The following is a 20,634-nucleotide window of genomic DNA, read 5'->3' on the forward strand; positions in this document are numbered from 1 at the left end:
CAACAGCCTGGGATCGAACCCCAGGCTGTAGTGATGCTGCAACACTGCGGCATCTGCCACTCGGGAGCCTGTGACTTGGGTCTTTTAACCAAAATACTGTATCACAGATGAGACAAATGCTCACCTGCCCCTTTAAGGGAGGGAAGTTACCGTGGTAGCGCAACTCGTCATGTTTGTGCCTGTGAGATTGAGTCTGACTAGTAGAAGTGTTTTTCTCTTTCCTAGCAGTTGAAACTCAATGAGAGAGAAACAACCTAGCTTGTGAACAAAACAATGTAAATAGTGAAGAAACAAGGGCAGTCTCACTTCGGTGGACTTTAGTTTCAAGTAAATTAGACCAATTTTTATGCCTGTGGGTAGGCATCTAAAAATTAATCTTTGACTCAGATCTTCACATGCACAGAGGGCCACAGCAAGGCAAATTTTCTATAGGATTGAGGTCAGGGCTTTGTGATGGCCACTCAATACCTTGACTTTGTTGTCCTTAAGCCATTTTGCAACCACTTTGGAAGTATGGTTGTGGTCATTGTTCATTTGAAAGACCCATTTGCGACCAAGCTTTAACTTCCTGACTGATGTCTTGAGATTTTGCTTCAATATATCCACATAATTTCCCTTCCTTATGATGCTATCTATTTTGTGAAGTGCACCAGTCCCTCCTACAGCAAAGCACCCCCACAACATGATGCTTCAACCCCCATGCTTCACGGTTGGGGTGGTTTTCTTCTGCTTGCAAGCCTCTCCCTTTTTCCTCCAAACATAACGATGGTCATTATGGCCAAACAGTTCTATTTTCATTTCATCAGACCAGAGGACATTTCTCCAAAAAGCACGATCTTTGTCCCCATGTGCAGTTGCAAACAGTAGTCTGTCTTTTTTTAATGGCGGTTTTGGAGCAGTGGCTTCTTCCTTGCTGAGTGGTTCAGGTTCTATCGACATAGGATTCGTGGATATAGATAGTTTTGTATCGGTTTCCTCCAGCATCTTCACAAGGTCCTTCGCTGTTGTTCTGGGATTGATTTGCACAAAGTACGTTCATTTCTAGGAGACGGAACGTGTCTCCTTTCTGAGCGGTATGACGGCTGCATGGTCCCATGGTGTTTATTTGCATACTGATAAACGTGGTACCTTCAGGCGTTTGGAAATTGCTCCCAAGGATGAACCAGACTTGTGGAGGTCTACAATTTGTTTTCTGAGGTCTTGGCTGATTTCTTTTGATTTTCCCATGATGTCAAGCAAAGAGGCACTGAGTTTGAAAAGGCTTTGAAATACATCCACAGGTTCACCTCCATTGACTCAAATGATGTCAATTAGCCTATCGGAAGCTTCTAAATTCATGACATTTTTTGGAATTTCCCAAGCTGTTTAAATGCACAGTCAACTTAGTGTATGTAAACTTCTGATCCACTGGAGTTGTGATGCAGTGAATGATAAGGGAAATAATCCGTCTGTAAACAATTGTTGGAACAATTACTTGTCATGCACAAAGTAGATGTCCTAACCGACTTGCCAAAACTAAAGTTTGTTAACAAGAAATTTGTGGAGTGGTTGAAAAACGAGTTTTAATGACTCCTACCTAAGTGTATGTAAACTTCCGACTTCAACTGTTTTATAGGCTTCGTCGTTCTTTGACTTGGTGCGATTACATTTTCCAGCTATAGTTTGAAAACAGCTACAGCAGAATTAATTTTACTTAAAAAGTTTTCACACTTGACTATGTTTCTTAACAAATGCGAGTGAAATGGTTTGCCCTGTTGAGCCCTGACCAACGTGGCTGGTGGAGTCTTACCTGCCAATGCCCAAATCTACCCGTATGTGGCAGGTGGCGGGTGTTAATTTTAGGGCCTGATCTTAGTTGATCTTACAGTTGGTCAGTCAGTTGATCTTAGGTTCTTTACCGTGTGGCTTTGCTGGTTGTTTGTAGTGGTTTTGCCTGGCAGGTGTTTGTGTGTATGGTGGTCTTTGTTTCTCTTAGGACCAAGGCTGTTTTTTTTTTTTTTTTTTTCTGGCTTTGGTTCGGCTCTATCAGTCTGTTCTGTCTTCTCACCTGCTGCCTCTTACTGCCTTAACACCCTGCTTACCTCTGGTTCCCTTCTCATTCACTCACTCTGCATCTCTCTTCCTGTCCTCTCTCTCTCCTTTTTCTCTCTTCCTTTCCCTCGCTTCCTTCCTCTCCTCCCCCTGTCGTGTTCAGAGCCCTCTCTGGCTGCGAGGGAAAGGCGGGGGGGTTGGGGGAGAGGGGGTGGGCGAGAGAACGGGCGTCTCTCTCTCCACGGCGCTCCTCTCACCTCCCAGCGCTACCCCGGTGAGTAAGTGTGTGTTGCACGGTGTGTGCGGGGCTGCATCTTTATCTGCATGTTTGGTTTGTAGTTTTGTGTGTTTGTTTGGTTTCTAGCTACCCCCCCACCCCCCACCCACCCTTAGTTTTATTTTGCTCCGGGTGCATGTGGGTCAGGGCTTGAAACAAACCTTTTGGTCTCCCAGCCACTTCCCCCCACCTCCCCCCAAACCTGGAGGAGCATGCTTTGTAATGTTTCTCAAACAAATGTATTACTAGTAATCAGTGATGTGGTATATTGCTCAATGCTATTTCATTATTTGTGACATCAGCTACATCTTAAAATATCTCAGGTCTTCGCTAGCAGTTGAAGCAGACATATTGGAAACAACCTGGCTTGTGAACATTGAACAATACATTATAATAGCCAAGGAACACAGTCTCACTGTAGTAGACTTAAGAGTGAATTAGACCAATATTTATGCCTGTGCTCAGCGCTTCTAAAATCAGTCTTACTTCAGCACTTCAATCCCAGTGCGCACAGCTCCCCAGCCAGGCAGTGTGGGAGCTGGCATGTTTTAGGGTTGGTCGTTCTTTGTGCGATTTAGCTGCCAGCTCTTTAAATTGCTGTAAATGTGCTCGTTCTTCACTTCTAACTCTCTTCTTATTCGTAAATGCGAGTGCTTGCACTGCCAACGTGGCTGGGGGAATAGACGTCTTACCCGCCAATGCCAATCTACTTTTTATTTTTTTAAGGCCCTGTTGTGGTTATTTTAACATGTTCTATTTCAGTGTGTGGTTATTTCAATGCTTGTTTAGTCTGTATGGTATGTTTGGTCATTTTAGTGTGTGATTGTGTGTTGCTTTTCGTGCTGTGTTTGACTTGCCCCCCCTACAGCAGGTGCCTACTACCCGGCCCAGCCCCAGTACAGCCATACACCCCCTGTCCAAACCGCGCCTGTCATGATAAGCCCCGCCCAGCCCCAACAGCAGGCCCTGCCCCCTCAGCCGCCGCCGATCCAACCACTGGCACCCAAGAGGGAGCGCAAAGCGGTACTGTACCTCAAACTAATCTTGCTTTTCCACTTTAAGACTGTACCCCTGGTGTTTGGCCTGGAGACGCAGGCTTTTGACCCTGACATGGGGCCAGACTGGGACTTTTCTGGGTGCGTGAACATGGCAACGTTTGACTGTTAGCATATCAATTGGGCCTTTTCCTTATAAAAAGCAACTGTTCAGGGGATTCAGAAGTTGTTGATGCTGCTTTTAACAAGTCGTTAGTGTCAGCCCACACTGTTGAACACTTTCTCTAGTATAATACCAGGGTATATATTAGGAGTGGAAAAGCCCTATAAAGGTCAGAGGGCAGCTGGTATACTATGACCTCGCTGCTGAGTTCAATGCAGTGCAGGAGTAGTACATCTTGCCCCTTACCGCTTATACGGGGTCAGACACGGATACCTTCTTTCCCTCCCCCCTTATGGTTAAAGATAGAATCGGGGGGGGTGGTAATCTGTTCCTATATCAGAATTGGCCTCAGGGTAATGTGACCCTAGATATGTGATTAAAGGCAACTCACCTCATGACACAGATGGAGATTGAACAGCGGGCAAGAAGTATAGATTAGTTTAGACGGTAGGAGGGATGACTGGAGAAGAGAAAAGGGCACTTATTTATTTAGGCCTATTTAACTAGGGTTGTATTCATCAGCATATACCGTAGCAAAACGTTTCGCAATGGGGAAAAGAGAACGGATAGCCAGTCCCTCCCGGTTTCGGTGCGTTTTTCATCTGTTGGCGTCTAGTGAATACTGCCCAGGCTAGTAAATTTTTAATGTGAAGTAGTCTGACTGTCTGTTGTTCAACTTCCTCCTTCTCTTCAGATCAGAATACGAGACCCCAACCAAGGGGGCCGCGATATCACAGAGGAGATCATGTCCGGGGGAAGGGCCACCTCCACCCCCCCATCACAGGTATGCCTCGCTACCCACTGGGGCCTGCCTGTTCAGGACAATGTAACCTCACAGACCATTCAGAAACGTTGTTGTCCAATGATTAAAACTCTTGCTGTTCACATCCTGAAACTTTGTGATTGGTATTTATCATATGAGGACATCAAATAAACTATGGGGGGGGTGTAAGCTCTATACATTCTAGTTCTATACATTCAACTCTAATTGTTTCACATCCCTCAATACATCCCCTGGTTTCGCCACCTCCTTGGGATCGTTCCCAGTGATGAGCTCACAATGCAAGCTTGTAATCTTGTCTTTGAGATGATTCCACAGAGATGATGTCATAGAGGAGACCAGGAAGTTTGGAATGGAAGCCAACTGTTCCAGAACGGTTCCATTCAGTTAGTGTTTACTTTTAGGTTGTTGTGTCTCGTCTCCAACTCGACTGGTTTTGATCAAGGCAATAGGATAGCGTTAAAAAACACTGTGCAACATATTTGTGATTATTTTTTTAAAATCTAGTGTACGCTAGTTTTTACGGTGCTCCTCGTTTTCTGCCACTAGTCCTCCACTTCAGAGGGAGAAGGTCCTTCCCAGACCAACGGAGAAGTTACAAAGCCCGTCACCATGATGACGAGAACAGGTGAGCGTCCTCCCAGGTCTTGTTGTACTACAATGTCTTTACATGGTGATATTTGCCACATTACATAGAGTAGAACAGCATGAAGTAAACAATGAATTTGATCTTCAATGATAGAATGATATTACGTAATAGTTCCAAAACTGTTCTGAACTGATTATTATGTATTTTTTCAGATGACAACATGGAACCTGCAGAAACAATGGCCGCCATGACCCCGCCTCCTGTGTTGGTGACCCCAGAGCCTGCCACCGCCACCGTCTCAACTGAGGCCAAGCAGGAAAAAGATAGCCAAGCAGCCCCACCTACCGAACAGGTCGTCAGCCAATCGGCTGTCCCCACGGCTGCGGGGAAGGCCGAGGAGGCCATTCCGCCAGAGGAAAACCAGGCCCCTCCCCCATCCCCCTCGCCCCCGGCAGCTCCTACCTCCCCTCCCCCTGCAGAGGTGCAGACACCACCCCCCCATCACCACCATCGCTCAGGTCAGTGACACGGTGGATGCCGGTGTGACCCTGGCGGGAAAGGCAGTGACTCCTGAAGCTCCTCCCATTGAGGAAGAGCCTTCGGCCGCCCTAGCAGCCGTCGAGAAGCCTCCTGCTCTGGTAGCGGAGAAAGAGGAGGCAGAGAATAAAAAGGAAGAAGAAGAAGTAGTAGTGGTGGTGGAGGAGGAGATTGTAGAGAAGGTAAAGGAGGAGCCTGTGCTTACCACCAAGCCAGAGGTAGTGGCGCCTGTTACGGTGGCGGTCGCTAAAGAACACACTAAGCCCGCTCCACGACCTTTGACTCCCGTTGCCACAGCAACGATCAAACACTCTGCCCCGGCCGTGAAGCCGGTGGTGTCTGTGGAAGCTCCCACTAAAACTGAGAGCGTGGTCGAGCCGACAGCGCCGAAACAGGAAGCTGCTGTGCCCGTTCCTGCCGTCACCCCCTCTGTCCCGGAGGCAGAGCCCGCCATGGCCCAGAAGAGCGAGGCGCAGACGCCCCTGTCCAACGGCCTCCCCCAGGAGTACCCCGACGAGGTAGACGCCCCCGTGCCTGCACAAGAGCGAACTGCAATGCCCAACACCGAGCCTGCCGTTCCCACACCTCAGGAAACTGCTACCCTTGCAGATGCTGCCGTGGCAGAGGAGGGTGAGAAAGAGGAAGATGCAGCCACGGTGCCCTTGGCCAGTAGCCCTTCAGAGGACACGTCTATGCAAGGTGAGAGGGGAAGGTTTTTACTGGTCGGGATCACAGGAAGTACTGTGTGCACCAAGGGTTTGGCTGGTGCAGACGGGTTCTGGATGGTGTGGCTTCAGGTTTTGACGTAACAATTTCTGAACTCCTCTCCTAGCTGCTGTGTCTGTGCCAAAGAAGAAGAGGAACATGAAGGAGCTGAACAAGAAGGAGGCCATAGGAGACATGCTGGATGCCTTCAAAGAGGTGCGTTTGTATCTACTCATGTGCCTGCTTGCATAGAGCAGAGCGGCCTTCTAAAGTCTTGAGCTATTCTGAACAGTTGTCCGTGACCACTTGAAGGTGCACCAGTGGTAAACCTTGAAAAATGTGTAAGATTGTTACTCCCAGCACTGCAGTCCAGCTGCTACTCCGGTTTGGTCAGTGCAAGAGCAACTTGGCATATGGCACCGTTGGTCTTTGTGCCTGGAGTCCTGGTATATCTGTCGAGACAATCATTTCACTTCCCAGCAAGTTTTCGTCAAACTTCCCGTATGCGAATTTGAAACTTGTATTCTCTCACAACAACAAAATAAAATGTATCAAAAAAGATTGTCACCCCAAATCCTGACGGCATTGTAGGGGTCTGAAATTCTTTCTACTCCGTCTTACCCCTCCAATTGTCCTGTTCCTTCTCCCAACTCTCTCATCCATACAGGAGAAGGAGGCGGCGGCTGCCCCCGAGCCCTTGTCCACTCTGGTGGAGCCCAGCCCTGTTGCCCCTCCCCCTTTGGTGACAGCCGACGCGCCAGACGAGACGTGGGAGGAGAAGGAGGACAAGCAGAACGCCGACACGCCCCCGCTCAAACCAGGCGACCTCAAGTACCAGTACAAAGGAGGTGGGTGGCCCCCTAGAAATAAATGTGTCTTTAGGTGACCCAATTCATCTTAGTTGACGCTGACTATCTCCTATGTGAAATGTCTCATCGTGAATGGTCAACGAATGGTCAACGACCACATTATGCAGGCGTATGGCCAGCGTTATCCCTCCCGAGATGCATGTCTCTTCAGGAGCAGTCTGATAGATTTGGTTGAATGTGTCCCAGCAACGGTTAAGCAGTATGAAAGAGTCCGTCGCCCGTTCAAACTCTCCCACTCCTCCACCCTTTCCTCCCAAAAGAGCAATGGAAGCCTATCGACCCGGAGGATAAGAAGAGGTACGACAGGGAGTTCCTGCTGGGCTTCCGGTACATTGGTGCCAGCATGAACAAGCCTGAGGGCCTGCCTCTTATCTGCGATGTGGTGTTGGATAAGGTAAACTATGTCATTGAAGGAAAGAAATAACAATTTAATGAGCCAATATGGGTATTATTATTATTTTTTATAGGCATCCAGTTTGAAGTGTATTATTCACAACTAAGTGACGTGATTATGCTCCCGTAGTTCATTCATGTGCTTTTCGAGTCTGTCCCGAATACTAATTTCAAAGTCAAATTCATAGGTTCTTAATCCTCTCCTCTCTGTAGGCCAATAAGACCCCCATGCGCCCAGCGGAGCCGGGTCGCAACATGATGAACGCCGGGCCAGACTTCACCCCCGCCTTCATGGGTAACCTGGGCAGACAGTCCTCCGGAGGTGGGGGAGGGGGACCACGGGGCCCTGGAAGGGACCATATGGGAGTGAGTATCGCAGTGTGGGTCCATGTATGGAGTTATATAGTGGACACTTAAAAAAAAATATATATATTTTTTTTATGGGGTAGATCATATTTAATACGTCAGATGGATGGAGGCTTAAGTGGAAAAATTGTTCTCCATTTCCAATCCCCCATATCCTTTTCTTTGTAAATATACAGTGCCTTGCGAAAGTATTCGGCCCCCTTGAACTTTGCGACCTTTTGCCACATTTCAGGCTTCAAACATAAAGATATAAAACTATATTTTTTTGTGAAGAATCAACAACAAGTGTGACACAATCATGAAGTGGAATGACATTTATTGGATATTTCAAACTTTTTTAACAAATCAAAAACTGAAAAATTGGGCTTGCAAAATTATTCAGCCCCCTTAAGTTAATACTTTGTAGCGCCACCTTTTGCTGCGATTACAGCTGTAAGTCGCTTGGGGTATGTCTATCAGTTTTGCACATCGAGAGACTGACATTTTTTCCCATTCCTCCTTGCAAAACAGCTCGAGCTCAGTGAGGTTGGATGGAGAGCATTTGTGAACAGCAGTTTTCAGTTCTTTCCACAGATTCTCGATTGGATTCAGGTCTGGACTTTGACTTGGCCATTCTAACACCTGGATATGTTTATTTTTGAACCATTCCATTGTAGATTTTGCTTTATGTTTTGGATCATTGTCTTGTTGGAAGACAAATCTCCGTCCCAGTCTCAGGTCTTTTGCAGACTCCATCAGGTTTTCTTCCAGAATGGTCCTGTATTTGGCTCCATCCATCTTCCCATCAATTTTAACCATCTTCCCTGTCCCTGCTGAAGAAAAGCAGGCGCAAACCATGATGCTGCCACCACCATGTTTGACAGTGGGGATGGTGTGTTCAGGGTGATGAGCTGTGTTGCTTTTACGCCAAACATAACGTTTTGCATTGTTGCCAAAAAGTTCCATTTTGGTTTCATCTGACCAGAGCACCTTCTTCCACATGTTTGGTGTGTCTCCCAGGTGGCTTGTGGCAAACTTTAAATGACACTTTTTATGGATATCTTTAAGAAATGACTTTCTTCTTGCCACTCTTCCATAAAGGCCAGATTTGTGCAATATACGACTGATTGTTGTCCTATGGACAGAGTCTCCCACCTCAGCTGTAGATCTCTGCAGTTCATTCAGAGTGATCATGGGCCTCTTGGCTGCATCTCTGATCAGTCTTCTCCTTGTATGAGCTGAAAGTTTAGAGGGACGGTCAGGTCTTGGTAGATTTGCAGTGGTCTGATACTCCTTCCATTTCAATATTATCGCTTGCACAGTGCTCCTTGGGATGTTTTAAAGCTTGGGAAATCTTTTTGTATCCAAATCCGGCTTTAAACTTCTTCACAACAGTATCTCGGACCTGCCTGGTGTGTTACTTGTTCTTCATGATGCTCTCTGCGCTTTTAACGGACCTCTGAGACGATCACAGTGCAGGTGCATTTATACGGAGACTTGATTACACACAGGTGGATTGTATTTATCATCATTAGTCATATAGGTCAACATTGGATCATTCAGAGATCCTCACTGAACTTCTGGAGAGAGTAAGCTGCACTGAAAGTAAAGGGCCTGAATAATTTTGCACGCCCAATTTTTCAGTTTTTGATTTGTTAAAAAAGTTTGAAATATCCAATAAATGTCTTTCCACTTCATGATTGCATCTCACTTGTTGTTGATTCTTCACAAAAAAAAGTTTTATATATTTATGTTTGAAGCCTGAAATGTGGCAAAGTTCACGAAGTTCAAGGGGGCCGAATACTTTCGCAAGGCACTGTATATATTATTTTTAAGATATCTTTATATTTATATATATATATATATACATATATATATATATACATATATACACACACACACACACAAGTATGTGGATTCGGCTATTTCAGCCACACCCATTTCTGACAGGTGTATAAAACCGAGTACACATCTTTGCTAAAACGGGTTATATCCATCCAGATGCCTCTGTTGTAAGTGCGTAGAGATCCTATAATTCAAGACCAAGATCGACCATTTGTTTTGGTCACGTGTGGGCTGTTGTCTCTTGGAAAGCATTAGTCACAGTTCAAAGTATGTCATTACCTCACTCTCCACATGATAGAAATCAATCATTTGTCACACATTGCTTGAAAACAAATGGATGAATTGGTCAACAACCAGTAATTTATTGTGAGCATTTAAAGATGACCATTTGAATAGTGTTCTAAGACTGCCATTGACTGGAACTGGTGCTGCTCTCTACCTTGTTTATGTCTAAAGCTGGGCTCAAGTTGAATAGATTGACAGCCCAGTTTGTTTGAAGTTCATAGACATCATTTCCCTCTCATCTCTACATGTTTTATCCCTCTACCCCTCACCCATCTTGCTTTCCCCCCCCTTCGCTCTCTCTCCTCTCCCCCCCCAGCCCCCAGGACCCCGGCGCTCCCAGCAGGGCCAGCGCAAGGAGCCCCGCAAGATCATCATCTCCTCATCGCTAGGCGGCGACGTGGAGCTCAACAAGGCAGAGAAAGCCTGGAAGCCCGCGGTGAAGATGGCGGGGAGCCGCGGGGCCGCCCCCGAGGAGGAGGAGAGCGACGACCCCGAGCAGGCCAAGACCCAGGAGCTGTTCAAGAGGGTCCGCTCCATCCTTAACAAGCTGACCCCTCAGATGTTCCAGCAACTGATGAAACAGGTCACGGAGCTGACCATCGACACGGAGGAGCGGCTGAAGGGAGTGATCGACCTCATCTTTGAGAAGGCCATCTCCGAGCCCAACTTCTCCGTGGCCTACGCCAACATGTGCCGCTGCCTTATGGGGGTGAGTGACGTGACTGACGACGTTTGGGAATTTTGTGTTTGTCTTTTTTTCTTTCGTTCTCTCTTCCTCTACTTTGAGCCATGTGTTTGGACCAGTGCAGTAGGGAGGTAACGCGTCACCAGTACGCCTTGGTACCCGATTCAAATGTTAAAGATACAAGTGCATCAGTCAGAAAGTTGATTGAACCATTACAAATCGCTGGTTAACTAAAATAAATGTTGCTCATTACATTCTGCCTTCTGAAAATACCTCATAGTTTGACAACCGAGTTGTGCTGTTCATTGCTCAATGTCATTGCTCATTTTGTAAATGATAACTATTGATACATTACTAGCTCAAACAGTTAATGTGCAAAAAATACATGACAAGTTCTTGTAGTGGGGTGGTAGATGCCTTATCTCCTTTATGGCTCAGATCAGGTGCCTACGTACATCATTACACACACACACACACACACACACACACACGGAAGTCAGCTCAGACAGGTCCAGTTGAGAGGCCCAGCTCATGAGCTCTATCAGCAGCAGACTTTTACGTCCTCCGAAACATGACCCGCCTAGCCGCTCTTCTTAACACCCTCGTGCTTCACCCGAAAGCCAGCTGCACCAATGTGCCTTAGGAAACACCGTTCAACTGATTACCGAAGTCAGCCTGCAGGCGCTCGGGCCCGCAGCAAGGAGTCGCCAGAGCGCTATGAGCCAAGTAAAGCCCCCCCCCCGGGCCAAACACTCCCCTAACACTGACAACACCGGGCCAATTGTATGCTGCCCTATGGGACTCCCGGTCATGGTCGGTTGTGTGACAGCCTGGGATCGAGGCCGGGTCTGTAGTGACACCTCAAGCACTACGATGCATTGCCTTCCACCGCTGCGCCACTTGGGAGGCCCTAACAGATTTGAATTTAGAATGGAAAATTAATGTTTCTATTGCAACAAATGTTATTGCATCAAACTGAATCACACCGAATCGTTTCAAACTAAAATGTATCATTTCGGGGCCCGTGTGTCTAGGTGTGTATGGTGTCGTCTTGAAAGGGAAAGCTGCACATCCATACACTGCAGTATAGGGATGGAAATGAAGAACTCGAGGAGCTGAGAAGCCCTCTTTCGTTCCTTTTCTCCCCCTCTGTTTTAATTCTGTCTTCATCCATTTGTTTGAGTGTACTTTTCTAAGCCACTGAACATAAACGAAACTGACCTTGAACTAAACATGACTTGTTTCCTTTCCTTGTGTCCTCCCAGTTGAAAGTGCCCACCACAGACAAGCCGGGAGTGACTGTGAACTTCCGTAAGCTGCTGCTGAACCGCTGTCAGAAGGAGTTTGAGAAGGACCAGGACGACGACGTGATCTTTGAGGCCAAACAGAAGGAGATGGAGGCCGCAAAAGAGGTACGACATCACATCCTGTCTACACAACAGATGCGTTCTGTTATATTCATATCTAACCCATGTTCATATTGCCAATATCACAAGATTGGTCTCTATCCTCATAAATTCTAAATCCATGTATTTGACTATTCATTTGATTTGCTGTTTTTCACTTTTGCCGAGGTCTGTGGTTGAACTAGCCAAGATAGAATCACATTCTGTTCCGTCCCGGACCCTCAAATAGTGGGTGCATTTTGGGCAATACAGCTTTCTTTACTTTCAAATGACCTTTTGACCTCTCACCTCCCAGGAGGAGAAAGCCGGTCTGAAGGCGGAGCTGGAGGAGGCGAAGGACAAGGCGCGCCGGCGGTCGCTGGGCAACATCAAGTTCATCGGCGAGCTGTTCAAGCTGAAGATGCTGACGGAGGCCATCATGCACGACTGCATCGTCAAGCTGCTGAAGAACCACGACGAGGAGTCGCTGGAGTGCCTCTGTAGACTGCTGTCCACAATCGGCAAGGACCTGGACTTTGAGAAGGCCAAGGTATGCAAAGAGCGAGATACAGACACATAAAGGCATGTACGCATGCCAATGCACAGGGACACACACACACACATATACTGATACCTGACATATTTCCTCTGCAGAAATGTGAATGGCCACACACACACCAGTCTGAGTGTCCCTCTGTTTGTCCCTACAGCCCCGTATGGACCAGTACTTTGCCCAGATGGACAAGATCATCAAGGAGAAGAAGACCTCGTCCAGGATCCGCTTCATGCTGCAGGACGTCATCGACCTCAGACGGGTACAACTACACCTCCCTCCATCCCTCTCTGTGCAATGTTCTCTCCATTTCTCATTTTCTCTCCCTCCAGCTTTCTGTATCTTCCTCTCTCTTTCTGTCCTTCACGCCATCCCCTCCTCTCTCTCTCTCCTCTTCAGCGCTCTCTTTCACTTCTTCTTTCCTCTGTCTTCTCTGCAATAGTATCATTACAGTCATGGCGTCACAGCAATGACCATACTCTAATTCATCACTTTAAAAGAGTTCTTTCCCTCCACCAGAGTGGCTGGGTGCCCCGGCGAGGGGAACAAGGCCCGAAGACCATAGACCAGATCCACAAGGATGCTGAGCGAGAGGAGCAAATGCAGCTGGTCAAGGTCCAACAGCAGCTTATGTCAAGGAATGACAGTGGTGGTGGAGGAGGAGGGGGTGGTGGTGGAAGAGGAGGTGGTGGTGGTGGAGGAAGAGACGGCAGGGGGGGAGACCGAGACAGAGGAGGAAGGGATCAGGGGGGCCGTGGGGGCCAGCACGGCGGCCAGGGGGCTAGGGGCAGCCAGCCCCAGGACGAAGGCTGGAACACAGTGCCCATCTCCACCAAGAACAGACCCATCGATACCAGCCGGCTCAGCAAGATCACCAAGGTGAGTGGTGGTTTTAAAGTTTGCAACTAATAAAGAAACGTGTTTTTAATTACTAAACCAACACAAATCGGGTTCCTAATTATGAGGGGGAAGGTAAGCAATAGTGTGTATTGATTGTATTTCAGTAGCTCATAAGGATGCTTTTTTGCGATCACATGACCAGGTGAAGAGTTTGTGTTCTCGGGTATTTCACTTGTCACTTAAGTAGCCATTTTTCGTCATTTTGTTTTACCAAGTCGAGTCCCCATTGAGATGGATATACTTATGTCATCACCTCTGCTCTCAACCTTTTGACCTCTCCCCCCACTAGCCTGGTGCTCTGGACTTCAACAACCAGCTCCTTGCGCCCCAGCTCGGGGGTAAGGGCATGTGGGGCAGCTGGGGCAAGGGCAGCAGTGGAGGCACCACGGGAGCCAAGCCTGCTGCCGGAGCTGAACCGGGTAGGGCCACATGGGCGCATGCCGAACACAGAGAGTCGGGTGGAAGCCTACTTCATACAAACACACACCGACATCCCTCACACAAGTGCAAAATACCCAACAAATGTGTCACATTGTACTATACACACTTGTCATTTGTGTGATATGAGTGTATTGATCTCTCGCTCATTCCTTCCTTCCTTTTGTTCTCTAGCAGCGGAGACTGGCCGTCCGGCCACTGGCAACCGTTTCTCTGCCTTGCAGCAGTCTGCTCCACCAGCGTCCTCGGATGCTGACCGCAGGGTACCCCAGAGGTCAGTACCTCTGTTGCTGTTTTTGCTTTCTGTTTCCCCTCATTCTTCCTGATCTTTCTCTCTGCCCCCCGATTCTCGCTTACACACCTTCATTTTCTACCCCCTCTCTCCGCTCTCCAATATCTCTCTCCTTCTCCGTAGGTCCAGCTCCAGTCGTGACCGCGGCGGGGACCGGGACAGGTTCGACCGCTTCGAGCGGCGCGACGGTAGTCGCGACGCCCGCCCGCCTATCACCAAGCGCAGCTTCAGCCGCGAGACAGAGGAGCGTAGGAGCGATAGTCGCACCCCTACGGAACCCCCCGTCCGGCGCGTAGCTAGCATGTCTGACGACCGGAACAGAGGCAGCCGTGACCGGGGAGGCAGCGGTAGCCGGGACAGGGCTCCTAGCAAGGAGGCTGTTGGTAAGAGACTATACACACACTTCTACTGCCAACACATACATCATTCACACACACACACGCTGGATACATGTGCACACACCGTAGTGTAAAATATGTTTTTGTGTACAATTGTGTGTGTAACTGTGTTGTATCTGTACAGTGAAGCGTGAGACAGGCCCCACCCTTCCCCCCGCTGCTCCGGCCAAACCGGCCATGACCGAGGAGGAGCTGGACAAGAAGTCCAGCGCCATCATCGAGGAGTATCTCCATCTCAATGACATGAAGGTACACACACCATCAGTTTTGTGTCCATGACAAAGGTACACACACAGTGGCGATTGCATAGCCGACTGCTGTAATACTAAACCCCTTTCCTTCCCCGTCCGGCCCTGTAGGAGGCGCTGCAGTGTGTAGGGGAGCTGAACAGCGCCCCGCTGCTCTTTGTGTTTGTGCGGAACGGCCTGGAGGACACTCTGGAGCGCAGCGCCATCGCCAGGGAACGGATGGGCCTGCTACTGCACCAACTTCTCAAGGCCGGCACCCTGCCCACAACACAGTACTACAAGGGGTGAGAGGCAGAGAGAGTAGTGCCCTAAAGACCAGGTTGTGTGCGTTTCTCAAATGGTGAAAGAAAGTGTGTGTTTTGAGGAAGCACGCAGTCCTGTCCACGAGAAAGTGATTACTTTGCCTTGTTTTGTGGGTGAGAGAGCACTGAATAAGGTCTTTGCCTGGTTATGTTTTAATCAAAGGCTCAAGGAGATCCTGGAGGTGGCTGAGGATATGGCCATAGACATCCCCCACATCTGGCAATACCTGGCTGAGCTCATCACCCCCATGCTCCATGACGGAGGCATCCCCATGGGACAGCTCTTCAGGTGAGGCCCAGGCTCTATATAGGTTGCATAGGCCCCAACTCCCGGCAGTCACTTGCATGTAACAGCGTTGGTTCCAGAAAGGCTTTGACTGACGCTTCACTTTGTGGATGAATAGTGAAGTGCTAGTCAAGAAAATATACAGTTTGAGATGGATGTAAAGAATGAATGAATGAGAAGTTTAAAGGAACGCTCGGTAACCTTTTGCTACTGTGTGTGTGTTTCTCCAGGGAGATCTCCAAGCCCCTGGTTCCCCTGGGTAAGGCTGGTCTGCTGCTGGTGCAGATTCTCAACTTACTCTGCAAAGGAATGGTAAGTGTCTCTGTGAAATCAGCTCTGTGGGGTTTGTGTATGTCCATAAAATATTTTGTGTGTGTGTGTAAATTAATTGTTTATTAATGATTTGTAAAAATAAATGATTTTCAGACTCATAAGAAGGTGGGTGGTCTGTGGACGGAAGCAGGGCTCAACTGGAGAGACTTCCTGCCAGAGGATGAGGACGTCAATAAGTTTGTGACTGAACAGGTCCGTGTGGGAGAAGGGGTTAAACTTCACACAAAAAAAATATATATATATATTTTTAATGCCACTCGTTCTGAATGCCATGTAAGATTTAAGATCGGTGGACTGAACATGCGACTGACCTAAATAAATGAGAGGATTTTTGTTGTTTTGGTTAAGGGGGTTTGCCTTCTCGCTCTATAGGTGTGTTTAGCAACGAAACCAATGTGTGCAAAACGGACCTTGTTGGCTTAGAATCGAAGGATCATTGACAACAGCGTGAACTATATTTTGTCTCAATGTTTATTGAAAACGTACAATAACGTACAATAACGTACAATAAGATTGCACAAAAAGCATTGGTTGACTCCAATTGCGTTGTCACGGTTGTTGTTAGTTAGCTAGCTAATTTTAGCCATATTTGCATAGACATAAGTCCAAACGCCTCGAGACGCGATCTCAAGAACAAGACACAACTAACTGAAACAAGCCACCTACGGTTCCCCACACGGCCGCTTCTTATCATTGCAGATGGCTATTTGACCTTTCAGAATCATAACACGCTGCCGTGCTGGCCCATAACACGCTGCCGTGCTGGCCCATAACACGACCGTTTCATAACACGCTGCCGTGCTGGCCCATAACACGCTGCCGTGCTGGCCCATAACACGCTGCCGTGCTGGCCCATAACACGCTGCCGTGCTAAACACGCTGCCGTGCTGGCCCATAACACGCTGCCGTGCTGGCCCATAACACGCTGCCGTGCTGGCCCATAACACGCTGCCGTGCTGGCCCATAACACGCTGCCGTGCTGGCCCATAACACGCTGCCGTGCTGGCCCATAACACGCTGCCGTGCTGGCCCATAACACGCGCGCGTATCAATTTGTGGCGTGGTCAGGCAACCTGAGTGATCGGAGTGTGCCTTCCGTAGAGTTCCTAATGTAATTCTATGGTGTGTTCGCTCTTTCCAGAAAATTGAGTTTACCCTGGGGGAGGAGTCGGATGAGACCAATCAGAAGAAGCCCATGAGCGGGGAGGAGCTTAGCAAACATCTGGACAGACTGATCCAGGACAGGGCTAACAACCAGCGCATCAGAGACTGGGTCGAGGTGTGTGTGATGTGCAACTTCGTGTATCAGCCGGTCAATCGAAAGTTTAAACGCGCATCTACATGTAACTTTTGGGAAAGCAGGCTCTGTGTGGGAACTACTTATTTATTTACCCTCTCACTTACAGGCCAACCTGGACGAACAGCAGGCGGCTGCCAACCAGTTTGTGCGCGCTCTGATGACCTCCATTTGCCAGTCAGCTGTTATATGTGAGTACCGCGAAGCCCATATATCTGGCCCTTCTGTTTGCATACCTTAAAGATGCTTCCAACCTCCTTTCTGTTGTGTGTGTGTGTGTGTGTGATGGAGAGAAACCAAGGACAGTGCTATGTATTCGGTGCCAGAATGTTCCCGACTTCTGGTTCTATGCCCAATCGCTGGTACATTCTGATATCTGTCTGATTGGCAAAGGGGGCATCAAGTTGGGTGTAGAATGAGTGTTGGTCATTTGGTGCTACTTTAGGTTTATGGGTCTGGGTAAATTTTCCTATGAATCGGGTTGACTGGTTGGAGACTACGTTGTAAGAAGAATGGGGGTGGAACATGCATCTATCCTTTCTCCCGCTCTCTCCGCCTTCACTCACTCTTAACACGCTCTCCCTCCTTCCCTCCGTCCAGGTGAGAACCCGTACAAGGTGGACGTGGAGCAGATTACCCAGAGGGCCAAGCTGCTGCAGCGGTACCTGAGTGACGAGCATAGGGAGCTGCAGGCACTTTACGCCCTCCAGGCCCTCATGGTGCACATGGAGCAACCGGCCAGTGAGTACAGTACTGTGGTGTGTGTGTTTCGCCTCAGTTCTGTGAGGTTGTGTATGATTGTGGGTAGCGAGGCTAGAGTCACGCCTTTACAACCTCATTGTCCTGGTGTGCTAGAGTGCTCGCAGAGTAAACCTCTTTGCCTATTCATTGGCTGTAGTCTCTTGTGGCCCAGCCAATCACCCGCTCAGATACAGAACCTCCGTTTTGATGTTTCATTTTGTCGTGAACATCCACAGCACTGCAGTTGCTTCCCATTCCATGTAGATTTTGTGATTGTCGTTCACATTCTGCCCCACTGGCTTTGTCTTCTGTCTCGCAATTTTTATGTAAGATGAACTTTGATTGTTTGTGTGAATTAAAATGTTTGCTGAAGGCGTATGTATTTATCCACATTTCTCTATCAGATGGTGTTGTGGCTAGATTCATAGTTCAGGAATCCTGATTATGGCTGTGCATCTTAACTACCCTCTCTGACTGTGGCATCCTCCCTTCGCCAGATCTGCTGCGGATGTTCTTTGACGCCCTGTACGACGAGGACGTGATCAAAGAGGAGGCCTTCTACAGGTGGGAGTCCAGCAAAGACCCCGCAGAGCAGACCGGCAAGGGCGTGGCCCTTAAGTCGGTCACCGCCTTCTTCACCTGGCTCCGCGAGGCCGAAGAGGAGTCCGACAAGGACTGAATGGCCTCTCTAAAACCACCACCGCCCTCTATGGCTAGGGAGGTGTATTGCAAAGGGGAGCCCGAGGAGAGAATTGGACTCTGTGGCCCTTTTTTTATGTGGCGGACTGATATCGATCCTCAGCAAGGCTTTTTAGAGAGGGACCTGACATGCAATCACTTTCTCTCTTCTCTCTCTCGCTCACTTCCTCATTCTCTTTTCCCTCTTTTGTGATGGCGTGTGTCCGCCGAAAATGAAATAAATGATTGAGACGGATTTTGCTTGTGTAAACGCGTGGAATAACTACTACGGTCACTGCGTATAAAACCATTTTGACTTGTTGTTCTTGAGAAAACAATGACAAACCAACACGCTGCTCTTTGTGGTTGTAGACAAAAATTATATTATGCAACATACTATATGACACGCAAACGCATAGAGACAATGGTAGAGGTGTCATGTAGCATGTTTTTCCCTTGGAGTGGGGTATCATGCCATGCGTGTGTGTGACGTCCGATCGAACACAGAGCTCTGTCTTCTCTTTTTTTTTTGTGTGTGTGTGTGTGCGCAGCATGGTTGAAGTGTTTCTTTTTAATGATGTAGACGAGGTATGTTTGCTGATCAGCTGACATCAAGCGTATGTTGCCGACTATAGAGGCTCTGAATGGCTTTCTGAGCGACGGTTCTTTTCCTTTTTCCCACTTCCTGTTTACCGCAGTACTGGGACTTTGAGGACAGAGAAACAAGATGGGGGGTGGATTATGACCTTTGACCATTAGCCTCTGACCTTGGCTACTGGAGGACGGTGGGGGTCTTCTATATGCTTCCTTAAAGCCTACCTTTCACTTCCTCCCCCAGTAGTCAATCCTGACTTGAGATACTGCGTCTTTTACCTCTCCTGTAGTTACATGATGAACTGTTGGGCGCGTTCTCTCTCGACCCCTGTCGAATGAGAAAACAAACCCCATAACTAGAGGACTCCTTAATGACAAAAATCACCATTAAAACTTGAAACCTACAGAAATCAACTTGATGAAATAAGAAAAACAGAAATGATCCGAAAGCCTTTTCTACTTTAAGTGGAATCACATTTCAGGAGCGTTCTGTACATATATATTAAAGTTGTTGTTTTTTTGTCAGTTTTATTTTTCAGAAATAATAAAAAATAAATTACTGATGTAATGTAAACTATAAAATGCTGTATCATTTTCCAACAGAAGTGGCAGTTTGTCCAGATGCAGAGAGGGGTGCTTTAGGTCACCCATTGATTAGTTTTATTGGACTTTTGTAAATATTTTGTTGCTTTCTTTATTATTTAAGGAATTACTGCTTCTTTTTGCATCATAAACTGGAAAAGATGAGGAAACCGAAAATTGCAAATAAAAGACTTGTTGCTGAGCGGAGTTTGTACATACATGTCCCAGGTCTTGCGTTAAGGGAACTGTAGTACAGGGCTTTTCTTGCCGTGGTAAAGTCGGCAACCCAGGGACCCCCATCATATGATAGCAACAAAAATAATGACTTGTATTATCAGGGGAATGAGAATGGCAGGTAGAAGTAATCCATTTCAAAATGAATAGATTTGTTAGACCGTTTCATTATTTTTGCCTTCTCACAGTTCATTTGGAAGAGGAAGTGTTAACTTGGTGGTGAAGAGAATTTTGCTGTTGTAAATCAAATTTTCAGCAATGAAAGATTGTTGAGCTGAGAGAAGTTTGCAGTTTTGAAGCAAGTTATCTGCAATTCTATACATGTGGTCATAGCTGTTATTTGAGTGTTAGTCCTCAAAGATGGTATCGTTTTAAAATATGTAGTTCAATATTGTTTCTTCATGCTTTTCTTCTGGTGTTTGGTCGTTTCAGTTCACACAAACTTTATCTATCCTGAACATTACCACCACCTTATACAGACAAGAAAGAAAAAGTATTTCCAATTACTAATTTCCGCCATATTTATTTCTAACATGTTGGTGCCTGTATACATGGGCTTTATTACACCTACAACCCTTATGACATCCTTATGTCACATGAACATTTATGAATTTAAACAGGTGTCCATGTGCAATTCGGGCACTGTGTTTGAATGAGGATTTCTACTTTTAATGAGACGGACATACTGCTCATCCCGGACCAGGCACAAAGCCTTGACACACGAAAAGGGAAGAGGCCGGCGTGTAGAATGCCGGACGAGACTACGTCGGCGAGTGGATAAACCGCCTCTACCCTCCGTTCTATTGGCGGACGTGCAATCACTGGAGAATAAACGGGACAATCTGTCCAAGACTATCCTAACAATGTGATCAT

At 47.5% G+C, this 20,634-nt stretch overlaps 1 non-coding gene and 2 pseudogenes across 2 annotated transcripts in view; all 3 read left to right on the top strand.

The window, feature by feature from the left end:
- The window catches only part of LOC124010239, a 28,312-nt pseudogene extending 8,583 nt beyond the window's left edge, over positions 1-19,729 (top strand). Inside the window, exons 8-32 of the transcript XR_006834394.1 lie at positions 3,177-3,331; positions 4,161-4,250; positions 4,797-4,875; positions 5,049-6,072; positions 6,206-6,294; positions 6,746-6,926; positions 7,208-7,341; positions 7,554-7,706; positions 10,132-10,524; positions 11,766-11,912; positions 12,202-12,435; positions 12,596-12,700; positions 12,958-13,317; positions 13,628-13,757; positions 13,951-14,050; positions 14,192-14,451; positions 14,591-14,715; positions 14,826-14,998; positions 15,180-15,305; positions 15,533-15,614; positions 15,729-15,827; positions 16,777-16,914; positions 17,042-17,123; positions 17,533-17,673; positions 18,171-19,729. The product of XR_006834394.1 is annotated as a eukaryotic translation initiation factor 4 gamma 1-like (transcript). The remainder of the gene's footprint in view (positions 1-3,176; positions 3,332-4,160; positions 4,251-4,796; positions 4,876-5,048; positions 6,073-6,205; positions 6,295-6,745; positions 6,927-7,207; positions 7,342-7,553; positions 7,707-10,131; positions 10,525-11,765; positions 11,913-12,201; positions 12,436-12,595; positions 12,701-12,957; positions 13,318-13,627; positions 13,758-13,950; positions 14,051-14,191; positions 14,452-14,590; positions 14,716-14,825; positions 14,999-15,179; positions 15,306-15,532; positions 15,615-15,728; positions 15,828-16,776; positions 16,915-17,041; positions 17,124-17,532; positions 17,674-18,170) is intronic.
- LOC124010259 lies at positions 17,186-17,302 on the top strand (annotated as a pseudogene).
- On the top strand, positions 17,739-17,869 carry LOC124010266. The gene has a single exon (XR_006834402.1). It is a non-coding gene; the product is annotated as a small nucleolar RNA SNORA3/SNORA45 family (small nucleolar RNA).
- Positions 19,730-20,634: the final 905 nt, after the last annotated feature.

This window comes from Oncorhynchus gorbuscha, linkage group LG22, assembly GCF_021184085.1.
Source record: "Oncorhynchus gorbuscha isolate QuinsamMale2020 ecotype Even-year linkage group LG22, OgorEven_v1.0, whole genome shotgun sequence".
NCBI classification, from domain to species: Eukaryota; Metazoa; Chordata; class Actinopteri; order Salmoniformes; family Salmonidae; genus Oncorhynchus; species Oncorhynchus gorbuscha.